The 19,628-nt window shown below is 36.3% G+C and overlaps 1 protein-coding gene across 1 annotated transcript in view; it reads left to right on the forward strand.

Annotated features, from left to right (window-relative positions):
* Positions 1-52: 52 nt before the first annotated feature.
* The window catches only part of TSPAN12 (tetraspanin 12), a 98,515-nt gene continuing 78,939 nt past the window's right edge, over positions 53-19,628 (forward strand). Inside the window, exon 1 of the mRNA XM_058191039.1 lies at positions 53-74. The gene's annotated coding sequence lies outside the window, so the exon portion shown is untranslated. The remainder of the gene's footprint in view (positions 75-19,628) is intronic.

The following is a 19,628-nucleotide window of genomic DNA, read 5'->3' on the forward strand; positions in this document are numbered from 1 at the left end:
CTCGACTCAGCGAAAACAACATTGGCGGCTGACGGCGCTCGCTTCGGCTGCCGCGCGATTGGCTCCGAGAGAAGGTGACGTATGTTCGCGGTTCACAGTTTCCCACTGCTTCCTGGGAAGTGTAGTTGTTTGAGCAAAGGCAGCGTGGACAGGAGAATTCAAAAACTACGCGTCCCAGAAGTCATTGATTTTGACGCAGAAGGAACAGGAGGATGCTATAAGGACGCGGGGAAGTTGGAATTGTCCCTCGATGGCTTAATTTACGTAGAATCGGTGTATTCGAGCTAGTTCAGACGAACGGAAAGTCACAAGTTAATGGAGCTAAAATGCTACTTCTAGGCTAAGGAACATGTTTCAAAAATATAATCTATAATAATTTAGCTTCTCCCGTTATAGTTTAATATTAAGCCATACGATTACGTGAAATTATCCACAATGTTGCAGATTTAGGGCAACCATGCCATAGTTCTTTGTTTTCCTAGCGGGGTGTGTGGGTGGAAAAAAAAAAGAGGTTTGCAAATGTGAATTACAAGTGGTCCTTTTCTTAAGAGTGGTTTCTTCTGCTAGACTCACCCCATCCTTACATAATTGTAAACAGCATTGGAGAAGTGACCTCACTACCCCAAATTTGTTCACCAACAATACTTTTTGTTTGGGGAGAAAATGAATGAGATACTGAATAGAGAATATCCACATTGTCCTGTATTGCAACTGTGGAAAACAAGCAAAACAGTGATGTTACTTGACAGGAAGGTGGAAATCCCAAAATCCTGGAGGCAAGATAAAATAGCAGTTCCTGTTGCTGGAAAATTGTCTGTCCTGGAATTTTAGAATAAAGCACTGTCTGTCCAATAAAGGTTTCACTGGAATAGGAGACAAGGGGGAGGAGGGTTGGCTTCTCAAGTCCCATGGAAATGTAATGATGTTATGGAGGATGATGGATGCTCATTTTATTTTTCTTACTAAATTGGGAAATAAAACATCAAGGTACAAGGGGGAGAAAAGATAGTTGTGCACTTCACAAAGGAAGTATTATTACATATCCATTAAACTTGCATCATGCACACCCACGCTTTCATTAAGGAAGAGCTAAAATTTCTTAGCTGGCTCACTGTTATTTTCTTATTTTCTCCTAGCTAGTCCACACAGGTGGTCTTTGCCATATTTTTTCATCTATGGTGAAAATATTCTAGAGAATATCTGTATAAATGATAGAGAAATAAACATAAATGGTCTCTTAAGCCTTTATTATTACAATAGTCCAATAATTCCTCAAACGGCAATGGGAAATATTGGATTTTCTTCTCCAGAATCGGGGGGAGTTTAGTCATGGAGGAGATCTGACTTTGTTTTGTTCACCTTTATTTTGAATGAAATTAAATGTGTGCCGTTTTGATTCTCCTTTTAATATGTAGTAGGTTACTGGATCAATTCATTACAGTAGTAGATTTTGAAACCACATGTTCTTACTCAATTTCCTCTATCGAAGTAAATCTTTCAAAATAAAACAATACTTTTTAAAAACAACGTCAGGGTTTTACAAATTTGATGTAACTATTCATTTTAATTCTTTTCAATTTTTTTAAAAAATTCTCTTCAAGATAAATATTTTTAACTTAGCTATTTTCTTTTGTGCGTCTGGCTTTACATTGCTGAAACAGTATCTCTGGCTGCCTTTATAAAGACGAGAGTTCATAAACTTTGCTTACTATTAGACTGTTTTCATACAAGATAAAATTCTTATGTACCTCTCTTATTGCGAACACCACATTGTCTTCTGCCCAGATGTACTAGCATGCTGTGGTCAATCTTGATTTCCCAAGATCTCACTATGCAGTCCAATAGGAAAACATGCAGTTGTGTGTGTTACAAATTGTAAGTTAAATTATTAATGTTTTGTCTGATGTGAAGATAGTAATACTAGTAATACTAAAAAATAATGAGCTTGTAGTTTCTGCTTCTGACTAACTGCACATGGGAAATAACTAAGAGAAGAGTGTTATTCTAAACCAAACATTCTTATTTTTAAACAAGCCCCTGTGTTTTGTGATATACTCATCACTAAATTAAAATAAAATATATGAACTAAAGGAGATGCGTAAGAATGGCAAAACTAGACAGGAAATACTGAAGTACATATCTATTTCTTCATTATTTAATTTCTGTTTCTGTTAAAACCAGCAGTCTAGAGTTATCTCTGGCCAGGTACCAAAAACTAGAGCAAAACAAAACAATTTTCACTAAGTACCGATAGATTTCATTCCTGCGTGTCCCTGAGTACTGTTTTAAGGCAGCCACCTGCAAGCTGATGCTATTTTCATATATTTTGTACTATTGCTGCTCCAGTTTTCACTCATAATTAGTATGTCTTCTTTTCAAAGACATTTTGAAAGCAGAGCTGTTGTGTACTGAAAGCTCAAAATTGTGAAATATATACCCTTGGCCCTGCTATGAAGTTGGACCAAGCTACTGGATTTCTAACTCAGCCTTTAAGATAGTGCTGATCATACATAAAGGTATTTGGGAAATTATTCTAAAATACAATACAAACTAGGATCCTGAGCTCTCTCCATAAACTACTGTAGCGAATTAGTGATGGTGTTAAAAAAAGAACATCATACAAATGATTGAAGAATGAAGCTAAATTGCTTAGAATCAAATGCATATTTTATCTGATGTGGTATATTTTGTAGGGCTATTTCTGAAAATGAATGTGTGGCTTCAAATAATTTAAAGAATGAGAGGATAGAAAAATGATTTGCCTTTGGGTCTGAATTCCTTTTGTCTGACTGAAACAGTTATCCATCCATATCTATGTGAAAAATCATCTGCTATTGAGTCTGTTCAAATTACTTGCAGTTTTCAGTAGTTCGTTATACGCTACAAGACATCACTGTTTATAAATTAGCCAATAAGGCTGAAAATTTTAATGATGGCTGAGCAAGTGCTATCTGAGAAACTTTAGAATAGAATATTTTATTGGCCAAGTATGATTGGACACACAAGGAATTGTCTTGGTGCATATGCTCTCAGTGTACATAAAAGAAAAGATACCTTCATCAAGCATGTCTTAGACAACTGTTCCCATATTTTTTTAACTGCCCAGAGCAGATACTTTGGTTATTTACAAGACAAAAGGCTGGGCCAGCTTGTCTACAACACAAAAGACCTTCACCCTCAGGACATAATAGGATTAGCCTTCTACCCATCTCACCACATGGCATCTGGGAAGATTACATCACCCAGCAAGATTCAACCAGGCCTGGGAGATTTACAACCAATCAGAATACACAGGAACAGGAAGCTCCAAGGCGGGGCCCAAGAGGAGGCATAAATCTCTCTCCCTCTGTCACCCATGTGTTCTTTTTGCCCAGGACCTCAAACCATGTGGTCCTGTCCACCATTAAACCATCTTTCCAAGCAGTCTCCATGTTTCCAGTGTTTTTCTTCCCACTTGGAACTGAACCCAGATGGACATTTCTTCCAACAGGATCTTGAGTAAAGGCTAATCCTACCATTCTGCCTTTGTTCAGACTTTGCTGCAGGGAGTTTCAAAATATCCTGTCTTGAATGGATTACCAAATATGCATTTCTAAAAGCTGCCTCCTCAGTTTCTGCTTAGGAGCTGGTTTCTGAATAGGCTGGCCCAATCTTTCTTAATGGGCACAAAACATCTGCTGGGGGCTATTAAGAAAGACTTGAGTCTGCTTCCTGCCTCTAAAAAACCATGTTTCTCCATTTCTCATTTAGAGAAATATAATTTCTATCTTTTTTAATATTCCTCAAAATATCTCATTCTTCTAGGAGGATGGGTGCTTTCTACAAAATAAAAAAATGAGAATAAAAGATATGCAAGTCACTTTGTTCTCATATTGAAAGAATGACATTCACATGGTTATTAGAGCTTTTATTTTTACTGGTGAAGCTGCAATCTACTTGCCCATTCTGCCCTAAAAAATAACTTGAAATTGCAAGAACTTTCAAAAACCATTTTGAAATGTTTTGTAAAAGTTTCATCTTGCAAAAAAGGGCTAAAAATTCCTCTGCATACATGTCTATCTATTTTAAACTATTTAGAGATAATTTGACAAGTAGGATGTAAATATACTCTCAGCACAAGTTTAAAACATTATTAATAGCACATAGTATATTATATTACATACATAACTTCATTGTTAATTTATAGATTTCTACTTTAGTTTTCAGGTTATATACTCCAATAAAGAAGCCAATGTGTACAATATCAATAGCAAAATACAACCATGAGTAAAAGCATTCAATAGTTTAAAGTATCAGTAAGGTAGGATAGCATTAAAACAAAATTTAGAAATTACAGTTGCCAATCAGTATTTGATACAACACAGCTCTATATAATTCCCCAATTTAGGCAGTGCAAGTACTTATGGATTTCTTAAAATTTAGCAATGGATTTCCAGAAGAAGGTATTCGGATACTGTGGAACTACTATGAAACATTTTCTGGTTTTTGTGCTTATCCAGACAACTCAAACTGGTTAATATAAAACAACATATTTATTAACTCAAAATGTTACTTTTAGTTTTTAGCCTATTGCAATGTACAAGTTATAAATACTACAATAAAGAACCGAAAAGGAGAAATTAAAAAAAAGTTTATTCAGAAATGTCATGGTGTATTTTGTCAAGTGTCAGGGCAGTGATTAGATGCCCAAGCAAATGGTCTTTTTGGATCCAGAGACAATAAGCATACCAGTGAATAAAGTGATTTTAAGCTTTAGTATTAATAATAACAATAACAACAACACTTAGATTTATATGCCGCTTCACAGTGCTTTACAGCCCCCTCTTGAGCGGTTTACAGAGTCAGCATATTGTACCCAACAATCTGGGTCCTCTAGCTCAAACAGCATTAGAAGCATAACATAAAAAGCATGCATAATGCTAGATAATACACAAATATCTTAAAGGCTTTCAGGAGTTCCTTAATAACGACAGCAGGGATGACTGAATGGGTTGCCAATTTGTCAACAGTAACTAAGGCTAGCTTCTGTTCCAGGCACTCTTCCCCTAATAACAACCTTACAGGTTTTATCAAAATCTGGCACCATGGCTTTGCTCTGGTCAGAAGACTGCAAGACCTGACCTTGACTGGCTGGCACATGACCATACTTTCACAGTGCTTAAAAGCTTTGAAGCTATGTGAAGATTCCTCCCCTGCCCCCTTCTCCTTTGTTCAGAAAGCAAAAGTGGAAAATAAGCAGGCTAGCTCAGAATGAGCTCTAAACTTGTAGACTTTTCTTAAGATGAAGGAAAATAAAAATATGTCCTAATGCCTTGATATAACACTATTGTGTTGTCACTATATAGAGGTGTGTGGCTTTTTGATTTCTATCTTCCAGGCTCTTTACTTTATTAATAAAGTGCATTTAAATTGTTCATCCCCAAGTAAATTGAGACTGAAAGTTAATATATCATCATAACTACAAGTTTTAGTGCTTCACATCTAGAGATGAAATATTACTGTGCTTCCAATGTTTAATAAGCAGTATAGAATTTATGTGCCATATTTGTGTGTTGCCACATTGAACCACTATAGTTCAGTATTAAAGTGTGGTTAAAGACACCTAAGGGATTCCCAAGAAATTATTAGCAGGTCAGGATAATCAAAATTATTTGCCAGTTTATGTTGAAAAATAGTACTATATTAAAATCTCAGCAAATAATTATGAAAAAACAGCAGCTAATGCATCAATTTTCATTTTGAATATGGTAAATATCAATAAATGTAACCCATAAAAACAAAAGCTTTTTTGTGATCCTCTAATATTTTTAAAAGTGTGAAGGGGTTCTGTGAGAAAAAAGAAGTTTAAATAATGTTGCTGTAGTTAATATAGAACATTTGCTTTTATTCTTTGGGTTTATATATTCCCTTTCATTCTGGAATTGTACGTAGCAATCCATCTTTGCATTTCTCTTGACAACAAAAGTTGTGATATAACATTCAGCAGCTATCCTTAATATCCACAAAAATATCAACATTAAAATATATCTAAATTCCTAAAGCCTTGCTAATCTTGTCAACTATCATAGAAAATAATGAAGAGCACGTAATTGCCCCATTGTTTCCTTAATGGTAATGATACAAGTGGCTAAATTTTCTGTTTTGTTACTATTGTCTTCATAAATGAAATTGAAATTGACTAATCTAAACCTTGAAGTATTCCAAGAAGCAATACTTTTGAAAATGTCAGTGCTATTTCACCTATACACAAATCTTCAATTTCAGCTGTCCAAATTATGTTTTTTTATTTCTAAAAGTTGAGGTTTGCAAATCAATATCTATACAGTAGCACAGTGTTTGAACATTATGTGCATCAATGGTATAAGTAGAATGCAAAATAGGTACAGATGGTTTAGATTAATTATTTAATACATTTTTGGTGCTGCATTTTATCTTGGGCAATGCCTTGAAGGGATATTATGTTCTTTAAGATATAATAAATTTTAAATGGATAAAATAATGCAGAGTTTTCAAACTACCAATCTAGAATCCTACTCTTCCTGTTGAGCACTACTGTGTGTGTTTATTTTGAGAACCACCTAAAGTTGTTTATGACATGACAAAAGGTAAAATGTAAAGGTGGCTTTCTTGTGACTTCTCTGAATATATCTATGACATTACTTTAGCAACAATATTGGGTTGTTCTGCAACCCAACAAGAAAGACACAGACCAGAGGATAATTACAACTGCAGAAAAAATAATCGCTACCAACCTGCCTTCCATTGACTACCTGTATACTGCATGAATCAAGAAGAGGGCCGTGAAAATATTTATAAATCCCTCACATCCTGGACATAAACTGTTTCAACTCCTACCCTCAAAACGACGCTATAGAGCACTGCACACCAGAACAACTAGACACAAGAACAGTTTTTTCCCGAAGGCCATCACTCTGCTAAACAAATAATTCCCTCAACACTGTCAAACTATTTACTAAATCTGCACTACTATTAATCTTCTCATTGTTCCCATCTCTTTCCACTTATGACTATAACTTTGTTGCTGGTAATCCTTATGATTTATATTGATATATTGACCATCATTTGTGTTGTAAATGTTGTACCTTGATGAAGGTATCTTTTCTTTTATGTACACTGAGAGCATATGCACCAAGACAAATTCCTTGTGTGTCCAATCACACTTGGCCAATAAAAAATTCTATTCTATTCTATATGGAAATAGTTTACAACTCCCTGTCTAGCCAGAAAATTCTGCAATTTCTTAGTAATCTCCCATCTAAATACTAACTACATAATCATATTGGCCAGGACAAGGATCTGTTAAGAGAAAAACCCATGGCTAAGCACAAGGCATTGGTTACAGCTGATAAGTATGGATCTTGCCATTGGTAGCTATTTATCAAAAGGAGATTTATTGTTATTGTTGTATGTTCTGTTTATGAAATCTAAATTATTCTATGCTTCTGTTTTATTCTATAATAAACTTAATTTGTTTAATTAACAAAACGTGGACATGTTCTTATTCTGCTTCTGCAAAAGATGGGGAGCATTTAAGTCATTTTTTTTGCAATTGAGCATGCAATCAGCAATATTTCTGGCTTCTGATATTACACCTGCAATACCATTCAAACTTGATTTTTTAAGGGCTAGAAATTGTATTTCTAAGTTGATGAGCAATTCACTAGAATTCAAGGTCATTGCTGCTCAAGGCCTATTTGAATGACTTATTCATTAGGGCATCCTTCCTCTTTCCTTCCACCCCCCCCCCCCAAAAAGGCAATAACAACTGCAAATGTTTCTAAGCATTGGAGATAATTGAGCATATCTCCTTTGCACCATCACCCACAGCCTGTAGAGGGGGTAAACACACCCTGCAAACACAAAAATGGGATATGAATGCAATAATCAACTCATATTGTCTCATATCGTGTTTGGAAAATGAAATAGCAAGGACAAAAAATGGGCAATATGGAAAATTATCTAAAAAGTTTCAAATATTATTGCAGTGTAATGCTGCAGATCTCAAAGGAATGCTTTGAAAATAGAGGTTTGCAGGATAAATATTAAAATACCAGCTTTTAAAGTGATGAAAATAGGCAGTCTACCAGTTTCCTAATGATAAAAAAATTAGTTCTTATTAATTTGAGGCACAGTTATACTTATTTCCAGATAAATGAGATCGCATAGAAATAAATTAATTCATACGTATTCACTTTGAATAGTAATAAATTAAGTACCAAGGCATATGAAATTTGACTTCTTAAAGCTTATTACATGATAGAAGTTTATTGATTGTTGTGGGTGTAATTGCATTTCCACTTCTTAAGAATGAATATATCTGTGACACTTTTAGATGCAAAATTGCAGACAGACTAACATCTGTAGCTTATAAGTGCCTTCCACGAACTTTAGCCAAGGCAACCTAGCCACAACTAGCTATTATCTACCTACAGAACAACTAATCCATACTCTCCAGAAAAAGGCATTATTACATCCATGAAAACAACATAAATGTATCCATTTCATCACCAAAAATTTGAGGGAGGCTGACCTTTTAGTGAATAAAAGCAAGGGCCTTTTGCTGAATGGATGATGTGCCAATCAAATACCTGGCTTACTATCATTTAATGGCTGCATGAACTGATCTCTGGGAAACATGTCACTCTGTTGTTAAAATATTTCATTGTTCCTAGTTAATTTCCATGCTTAGAATGCAATATTGGCCTTTTCTACCACATGATTCCCCCCCCCCCGTGGGATTCTTTGCCAACTGCAAACAGATTAAGCTTCAAGAGCCTTTGCCTTGATAACATCAATTTATAAAAATTGCTGTATGTTCTCTTGACACCAAGATGGCTGTGGATTAGATATCCTATAAAGTGCATTGAATGATACTTGAGGTATTTTTTAATGATGTCATTTTTTTAATCTGCCATCACTATTTTCATCTGATCTCTCTTTGGGAATCTATTACATTTGAACTGTTCTGTTGTGGTTTTGTGATGTAAAGGTTCCCCTTGCACGTATGTGCTAGTTGTTCCCAACTCTAGGGGGTGGTGCTCATCTCCATTTCAAAGCCAAAGAGCCAGCGCTGTCTGAAGACGTCTCTGTGGTCATGTGGACGGCATGACTAAACGCCAAAGGTGCACCAAACGCTGTTACCTTCCCACCAAAGTTGGTCCCTATTTTTCTACTTGCATTTTTTACGTGCTTTCGAACTGCTAGTTTGGCAGAAGCTGGGACAAGTAACAGGAGCTCACCCCATTATGCAGCACTAGGGATTCGAACTGCTGTCATCAGCCATTGTTCTACCTGATTTTTCTGCAGCACTGTAAGGAAATGAAGTCTCTGTTGAGCCTTACTAACCACCAGGTACATGTTGTTTTTCTAGGTGAGAGCTTGACTAATAAGCACTCCCAAGAATTTAAAAGAGGAAATCCTCTCCACACAGACCCCCTTGATATACAATGGGGCAGGTTCCTCTCTGTGCTCTGTGCATAGTAATAGGACATTACTATGATGTTCAGTTTTTAAATGTGCCTTCTAACTCGCAATGGACTAAGCTTGAGGGCTGTATTCTGGCATTCTTTGTTAATAAATTGTTGGAATAAACCTCTACCCAAACAGAGCTTTCATTTAGTTGCCTATTGGGAGCTTTACTTATTTAATGGCTGAGTCAATTTCAGCACTACAGACTTGGCTCTGCATTTACGCAGAATATAAAGCAAGAATAGAATTATAGCATTGGAGGTTCTTTATGTGGAAAAATTCATCCCTCCGAAGAGCAGATTCTTGTTAGGAAACTAATGCTGGAATTGTCAAAGTAACTTTCATATGGCAGGTGCTAGACAAATGATTCAAATATTCAAACCTTTGGATATTTGCAGAAATATAATTGTTCCATGCACCACCTTCCAGTAACACCAGTCGCCAACTTCTTTTGCCTGTGCTATAAATACAATCTATAATGAAGATTGGTTTGGCAACTTAGTGCAGGCAGCAATGAGACCATTTCCATTATGTCTGAGGGCAAAATCCTAGATTAGGCAGTAGTAAAATAACTTCTAATATAACATGCTATGATAATGAATATAATTAATTAAAGCACCATAAATAAGGCCTGGAGCACCAATGAAGGAAGACGAGAAGTGACTCCAACTGAGCACAGATGGATGCCCATGTTTTGGCCAACACCATGGCAATATGGGAGGCAGAGTGTGTTTTTCCTCCTTTATTGGGTTGGCAGCTGTTTATTTATGGCAACAAACTTTTTCCTGAGGAGGGATCAACAGGAAGATCTTCAACTTGGCAGCTGTGACCAATTGCACAGCATTTTGCCAATAAAACCATGCAGATTTTCTGAAGTCACGATGACACATGGGCAGAGTCCATAGTGGTAATTAGGATATTGCCTTCCAATGTTATTGGAAACTTTTTTGACCTATGACCTTGGAGTAGTTGTTAGAATGCTGTCTAGGTTGGAGGCTAAAATTGAACCCAAGTGAGACGGAGTAATAGGAAGTCCTCAGTTTACAATGGCAATTAGGATCGTAATTGCCTTTGCTAAGAAATGTGGTAATAAACCAGTGCCAATCATTGTCTTGCCATAACCCCAAGATATGCAGGTTGTTAAGTGGAAAGAGAGTTCCAGCTAAGGAGCATGGGGGAAGGAGAGGCTGGGAGAGGGGTTAGAAGGCCTGATGAGGTTGTGTGTGAACACAGAAAGACCAGGGTGGATGATGTGGCAGGGCACAAGTACAGAAAGGCCAGGGAGACTTATCAGAGTGACATGCGACCTTCCCTGTCAATTTCCCCATTGACTTTGCTTATGGGAATTTGTCAAGGATGGTTGCAAATAGTGATCACGGGACGCTAAGAATGATGTTGCAAATATAGTGTGAACCAGTTACCAAGTGTCCAAATTACAATCGTGTTTCTGTGAGGGTGCTATGATGGCCAGAACTTCAAGGACCAATTGTAAGTGCCACTCCTTTAGTGACATCACAACTTCAAGCAGAAGAATTGGCCAATAAATGAGAACTACGTATACTATTTACATTGGATTATCTTTTGTCTGTATGGGCAAGGAATAGCTGTGAAGGAGATGCTTGGCTATTTGGGAGGCCTTCTAGGTTCACAGCATATGTTTGAACCATGCGGAGCCATCATTACAATGCAGTATTGCAGGATAACTCTGCCCACAGCCAGATGGGCAGAAGTTGACTCAGCCTGCCATTCTTCCGAGGTCAGGAAAATGAGGACTCAGATTGTTTGAGGCAATATGCTGACATTTGTAAACCACTCACAGAGTGTTGTAAAGCACTATGGAGTTTTGTATACAATATAAGTTCTAAGTGCTATTGCTATTGAACAGTACTCAAAGCTAGATGGGCCTTGCCTAGTTTCAGTTACAGCACCAATTCTGATCTGACTTGGTGCAGGAGAATCTACCTATCTTCATTACCACTTGGTTGGACTATTTCAATGTGCTTTAGAAGGACTGCAACCAATTTAGAATGTGGGAGCTCACATATTTATTAATGCCTAATATTGGGAGCTCATAACACCAATTCTGTGGACCTGCACAGAGAAGAACTGGGGGGACAGGCAGAATCATTGGGGACAGACATTGGGCTCGACAAGTAAAAAAAAAAGTTCATATGTTATAATAATTCAAATACATTTCTTTAACAGGAATCTGAAGCTAGTCATAAGGCAGCCACTTTATGTAAATGGTTATGTACATAAGCATACAATTTGGACCCAGTTTTTAAAATGTTAGCTGCCGTACTTCTTTAAACAAGTTTCTATTCCTTATGGAGATAAAGATACACTTGGAACTTTCATGATATTTCAGATGTCAGAGGCATTGCTGAAGAAGATTTACGTTTGTGGTAGATGAGGCCTTCAAGACCCAGATATGTGTTTTTCCTTTTCCACCACCAGAAATAACATAAAGTGCAAATTTCCTTAAACTAAATAATTCATGCAATATGTCGGTTCCAGTTTTTCTTGCACAGTTAGTGTACAACATACAATCAATTTTTTAGGACAGCCTTTATCTAATTTCCATAAGAAAAAATTGTGAAACCGAAAGCATTACTGTGGTTTAGTGACAAATTATGCTTCAACTCCAAGGGCTTAAACTGGCTTTGTGCTTGTGCAGAATTTATATCCCTACATGTCATTTTCAAAATTTTCAAATCATTTGACAAAACAATTTAAGCACTTTTAGTTCAATCAGGATTGCAACCCATATCTGCAATAAAGAGAAAGGTATGCTAAAGCCCTACTGAATGTAATAATCTAGGATAACTGACTCAAATCCTCAATAAGATTTAAGTGTGACTTGTGTCAAGTTTATAATATTACATCCATATGTAACATACTATACCATATATATTTAGATATTTGCTGTATAAATAACCTGAGTCATGTTAAATAAATATGCATTGTTTAGCAGATAAATGCTATGCTAGTTCTATGCACCTTAACAAAGAGCCATTTGCACCAGCCTAATAGAGTAATTTTACTGAGGCCATCTAACTCTCTGCTTCTTTTTATTTGCCTGAAAATGTCTGAACTTCAGCATGGGAAGGGAATAATTAACTTATCCAAGCACAAGAATTTTGTTACTTAGTCATGCTATGGAAACAAAAGACAAATAAGCAAACCTCTACCTATGTTTCACAGGGCAATCAAAAGTATACATGTACCCACCCACCCAGATACCCCATTTAGCTGCTAGGGATTAATGGTATGCATAAAAGATAAAAGTAAAGCAACCAACACACATGGCAACATTACACCTCACTTCCTATGCCAAGGCCTAGCGGCACTGTTTAGATCTGGTCTAATGTTGTCTAGATGCCTGTAGGAAACTACCCTGCCAAGGGAGATCATCTGGCAGACATAAAAGAAGTCTATTCAATTTTCTTGCCAAAGAGGCCATCATGTTGTTTCAATATAGACTTGCTTTACCACCAGGCAGTGTGAAGTGGCCTCTAGCAGCAGACATTGGGTGTCATGTAGGAGAATTGCTCTGTTTGTTCTTACTGCCAAACACAGATTATGATATTTTCTGCCTTGTGGTCAAAATAATTTACCTGTACCTTGAATGGACTCAATAGGGACAGGGTTGTTTTTTTTTCCTAGTCTGCTTCTGGCAAGAAAATCTCTTTAGAAAGCCTTGCCCTTTTAGTTTGCTTAACCCTTAACTTTACTTTTTAAGGTGTATTATTCCCTGCAGAAAAATCAGGGGGTACCCCTGTTTTAGTTCATCAGCTGTCCCATTGGAAGTAGGCTGTCTTATAAGCAGTTGTAACTGAAGTGGGAAAGGAAGATAAAATGCTCTAATTTTATTGTAACCCATACAATAATGTTGTTAATCTTCTCTGTACCGTATCTTATCTAAAAATAAGCATGGGATGCTAATTTTTCATTCCCAATGATTTAACCCTAGGACAAGGCTATTTTTAATAGTAAGACTTTTGCTAGCAAAGCAGATTAACACTATACAGCCCACTCTAGGAAAATGGTGATAAATGACTTTAAAAGATATAGATTTTACCATTATTATTAATGACATTGCTCTGCATCGAATGCCTGCATTTTGTCACTTAAATGGCAACAAAAGATAGTTTGCAAGAATAAGATTGCAATTTATTATATAATGCATTGTAAAACTGCATAAACAGTTGTGGTTCTTATGAATCCTGCCTTTTTATAGCATGGCCAGCTGCTTCTGGTTTCGGTACCAATTGCTCCCTGAGTACCATTCTGTCCTGCGTCATCCACTAAGCCTTTAAAAAAATCTGTTAGAGAAAGGAGGGTTATTGCAGATTGTTAGCAGCAGTAGCTGATATTAAGGGAGTAGAGGATATACTTCACTATATCCAGATGCAATGGAGTCTCAATTATATTTACAAGACTGCAGTGTTCTCCCGAGAGAAAGCTGTTCCACCTGGCTCCTCTTTTTCTATCCTATAATCCTGGGTTGAAAATAATATTGCTTTAACTAGGGATCAAAACACTGAAACACCTGCTATCAGTCAGCACTTCACCTGAATCACAGTTGCAGCACTTGGCTTTTTCATAAAACATCCAGTAGCCTGCCACCATTTAGGGAAGTTCGTGGAGAAGGTAGAACTACTATAGGTATTACCTAGCAGGATTTCTCCCTATATCTGCTAGGTAGATGTTGATTTGTACAAAGCAGAATAGGAACTCACCTGCATTACTCTGGACCATGTTATTGTGATTGAAGGAACAGAAGTCAGACATTTCTTGTACTTTCACTGTAAATTCTCCTTATATAAATTTAGTCTTCAATTAAGTTTACATTTTGTTTGGGGAGACAAGATTTAGAAATTTCCAAGGATAGTGTGGACTAGCACAATTTTTTTTGAACTTGGTTTTGGCTCATTCATTTTAAAAGGCTAATACAAACATTGATACATCAGGACAATCCATATTTTTTCTATTACCTAATTTTGGCTGCCTTTTTCCCAATAACATACTGTACAGTCATCACTATATCTGGATCAGAAGGGCCAAAGATGGAACTGTTGTGACTTCTCACACTTCCTTTGTTTGTTTGCCGATTCTGCTCTTCTGTGTTTTATAGTTTGAATAGATAGATGTTTGTATTATATCAGCATTTTTAGATGGGAAGATCATAAAATAATTTTTATGATCTTCTCATCTAAAAATTCTGATTAATTTTTCCATTTAGAAACTCTCTTGCTTTCCTTTTTTACCCATGATCAGAATTCTTCCCTACTATTGTCATTGCATCGGGAAATAAATTCACTACACAAATGACAGAAGGAATTCTTGCCAACTCCTGACTCCTGTTTAACCACTTTATTCCCATGTGACATCAAGGCATCTTTTCTTTCTGAATTATTTAATATAATGCTCATAGTGCTACCAGTGTTTTGGTGTTTGTATAAAATTTTCATTTCATTTTCACTCAACCATCACCAGTTTCGTGGCATACTAAAGTTGTAGTCATCTGAAAACCTTTTAATTATAATTTTGCTATTGTGCTTATACCTATTATATTTGGGCTGAAAAACAAACAGGATTGCTAGATGGCAGCAAAGTCATTCTTTCCAAAGGTCAAGTGGAATTTAGAAGGCCAGATATAGTAGCCCTAGTCATATCAGCAGGATTCTTATCTCTCTTACCAACCTGATTTCTAGGCTGCCCAACTGCAGGGATTCTAAACAGTTTAACATATAAACAATAACATTTAAAATAAAATCCTTAGTACCATCTAGAGGGAACAACAAACAATTATTTCTCCTATCAGCAGCCACAAGGGTTTTCCAATCACTCTAACATCTGGGGGAAGAGCCCTGTTTTTATTCCCCTGTTAATGGAAAGAAGGGAGGTTATGTGAATTTCCAGGAGAATGCTGGTCCTCCGGGCAGGTGCCATGACAGTTAAGGATCCTTTTCCGGGTTTGGGTAGGTAGCATTGCTTAATTGACATGACCAAGAAAGCAACTTGATAAGATCTTACAGAACCTGGGAACCATGGTACAGCTAATACATACAATGAACTTGCACAAGGCCTTCCTGGTCTCTGGTTTTTCTTGTACTTCAGGAAGAAGCATACCCTAGCCAATTGGAGTAGCGTATTCCCATTCAGAGCCAAAATATAAGATCCCCAGCACCAGGATGCCCAAACATTCACCACCATTGAGTCTTACTAGTGCTGAGTCTAAGCTTGTTCTTCCTCATCTAATCCTCATCACCTCAAGGCCTGAAATGAAATGTGTAACTGAGCATCATCATTGTAATTAAACAAGAGGGTGATAAATTTGATTCCCCCAGGTATGCCACAAATCAGAAGCACTGGACTCATCCCCTCTTTTCCAACCAACATTGGCTGGACTGGCTATGGAGGAAGGAAGGACAAAACTATAACTCAGCTCCTTACTTTTCAAAATAGATCCAGAAGGATCCTTCCAAGGTCATTTTGCTACTCTGGAGATTACACAACCAGTTTGAAAGGGTTCAGAGGCTTTTTGCATTGGTTTAAATTTTTTACCATCTGTTGTAGCAGAAGGATTTTGTATTTTTGTTCATGCAAACCATCAGAAGGGTGTATACAAATCTATGCAGAAAAATGCATGATCTCTTAGAGAAGAATGGCAGCAGATTCATTTTTTTAATTGAAGGTATTTTGTTTTCTCATGATTCATAGAAGCTCAGAGTCTAGGATATTTGGCTATTGGCCATCTTGAAAGCAGCAAGGTTTAATAGTGATCAACTGATATTTTTGCAAGCTCTTGATATACTCATATATTGATAAGCTATTATGTTGTTTGTATTGGCATAGAATAGAATTAAAAATATTTTGACTGTCTTTCAATGGTCGTTTATTATAATGTGGAAAAGGGATAAGGGAAAAATACTAGTCTTGGAAATTTTTTTATGACTGTATTGTATTTCTGACTAAATTATTTATAAAATAGCTATATCAGTTTTCATTCATTTTGTCTTACTTATGCATTGACCTAAAGTATTTTTTAAGTCCAGGAAAAATATATTTGGCTATCTGTAATTTTATAAGAAATGGTTTATATAGCAAATGTATTTTCACTCAAAATATATATTCTCTCTTTCTCCCTCTCCCTCTCCCTCTCCCTTTCTCTCTCTCTCTCTCTCTCTCTCTCTGTGTGTGTGTTAACATCTCCTTCCATACACGGTTACTCATGCTGTTTAATTGTTTATTTTATTCGTTTATGGGCAAAAACAAAATGAAATAAATCAGAAATAATGCAAGAAAATAAAATAATCAATCAGAAAAGCTTCAGGAATGTACCTGTACTTAATACGGAAGTGCTTTGACCACATCAAAAGACAGATACTGAAGTGTTGCCTGTGGAGATCACATCCCAATTCCTCTGAAAGAAAAGCAGAATCAATATTGAGGCTATGATTACTCTCATTATTCCGCTTACCAATGTACCGGATCCTCCCCCTGGAACATGGAATCATCCAAGACTAGAAGTCTTGAAAACTTCAACATCAGCCCTGATGATGTTCAGGAGCTTGTGAAGGGTCACTGCTAAGCAGCTAGGCCACAGGTGTCAAACCCGCTGTGTCACGTTGATGTCACGTGACGTATCACCACATTTTTTGCCTTCATGGAGCTGGGGTGGGCGTCGCCTGTGCATGGTGCATCCAGCCCACAGGACACCAGTTTGACACCCCTCAGCTGCTAGGCCTAGAGTTGGCAACTTTACAACATGTGAGCTTCACAGGTTGAAGTCCACAGGTTGATAAGTTGCCAACCCCTGAGCTAGAGGAATGAACACCAGCAGCACTTCTAATTTGCCTTTATGGTTCAGTTCCATACAAAGTCATTAGCATCCACTAAACTGCAGTTGTTGTTGTTGTTACCCAAAATGGAATGATACAATTAGAAGATGAGATATTGAAGTAATAATGATGTTAATGTCTACACATTAGTCTCATTCAAATTAAATTGATTGTCTTAAAAGTGAAGACCGAATGAGTTCTTCATGTATTCCTAAATAGCACCAACTATTTTAGGCTCCTGTAAAGCCAGTTCATATTCTAATATTCATTATATCTAATGGTCTAACTCAGCTCTCTCCAATTCGGTGACTTTCAGATGCACTGGATTTCAACTCTCATCTTCCCTAGCCAAAGTTGCGAAACTTAGATTTTTATATTTTTGATTTCCCACTTTATTTTTCCCACTGCTCTGTTTACAGGATCCTCTGAGGTTCACGCTTTACTGACTTTTTAAAATTTATCTTGATTTGTTTCTTTATTGCCATAACAAGAAAAGTTTTATTTTTACAGTATCAAAAACAGGACATAAAGGAAGGAAAAACTTACTGTTGAAGTAAGCACAGTGAACATATTACATTTTCAGCTACATTGTAGTACTAATGAAATGTTTCTTTCAAAATTCTTTTTCAGTTATATCTAGCTTCCAAAAATCTCTCTTTGTGTTTTCTTTTTGTTCTTTTATCCTCTTTTTCCTCCTGATGGTGCTATCAAAAAACCTGTTAAAATAAAATAAATACATTTTTAAGATCATATATCAGAATCCACTACTCACATTAGCTATTATTCTCACTCTATCAGGTCTTCTCAATATATTCAGTAAGAGTATATTCATATTGAAAGAAGGTTTCTATCTTCCGGCCTTTATGAGCTATATTACTAATCCACACCAGAAAGTCTGCAGGAAAAACATATATTTTCAGTCCATTTCATAGGAATATGGAACATTCCTAGCAACTGTGAAATTGCATTACAGTAGATAAGTGACTCACACAGACACTGGAAATGCTTAGTATGCTCCAAAGTTATGGGACAGATGTAATTTGCTTACTTTATTTACTGATCCTGGCTCATAAATGAATCAAACCACAAAACAGTACCCTTGTAAGGTTCTTAGCTGAACATGACTAAAGAATGTCTTTCCTCTGAAAATATAATTTTTATTTTCTGGCAGAGAATAGAATAGTATTTTAATCTCTCTAGGAAAGAAGGAAATTAGATTATCACGATGGTGTTAAAATGATTCTTTTTAGACAAAATGCTAGAACTAGTTATAGAAAGAATTGTCTAGTCTCTCCACACTTTATGAATGTGACTGATTTTATCATTTTTGGCCCACATTTGAGAACCACAATAAAAAAAACCTTTAGTGTTGATTTCAGTAATCTTTCGATTTCTGCCAAAATCCTCTAAATCACTTTAGAAGAATATACAAGAATTAAAGAATTTTTTTTACCAAAGACCCTGACATATGTAGCCACTAACACTGTGTAGTAACTATTCCTCTATAAACAACAGAGACTATTTTAGCTAGCTGATATCTGTGTTAAAGTCCACATTTGATTTATGCTGGCAGAAATCAGTTTTGAAATAATGTTATTTTCTAAAGCAAGGATGCTCCATTTCTGCATTTTATACAGACTCAGGCTTTAGGGACCAATGATGTATTTATTGCACTTTTGATTGCATCCCCTTAAAGATAGTCATGTATTATGTTATTAATACTTGTGGTTGGCAACCGAAATGGCCATCCTATGCAAAGTGCTTCAACTTTGACAGTGGTCCACAGACTGCAGAGGGGACCATAATATACCATTTATTTATTTATTTATTTTGCAGTAAGTGGTATTATACTTTGTGTTGATTTCTTGATTTAAATCTGCTCCAGCCTTGTTTATTCTTCTGCATGGAAGTTCTGGACTTCCATAACTATTTCCACATTTGTTATAATTTGAATAATATGGAAAATTGGGAGGGAATTGTGAGCTATTAGCCCCCCAAATTAGCATCTTTATCTATAATATTGAAATGGAGAAATATTTTAATCTCCTGGGTTTTGGACATGATTTTTTAATTTCTTATGAATAAACCAGTGAAGTTGATTTTAGGACAAATTTTGAGAGACTAAGAGGCAGAGATCAGAGGCAAATTCTCTAAGGTAATTATTTGAGTTCAAAGTGTAAAAACAAGGAAGTATAATGCTGATAAAGTTGAACTCTGAGTAACATTAGTTCACCTTTTTCAGTGCTTTTCCATTAAAGAATGTAAGAAATGCTACTACAATGATATCCTATT

The sequence above is a fragment of the Ahaetulla prasina genome, chromosome 7 (assembly GCF_028640845.1).
Source record: "Ahaetulla prasina isolate Xishuangbanna chromosome 7, ASM2864084v1, whole genome shotgun sequence".
Taxonomy (NCBI): domain Eukaryota; kingdom Metazoa; phylum Chordata; class Lepidosauria; order Squamata; family Colubridae; genus Ahaetulla; species Ahaetulla prasina.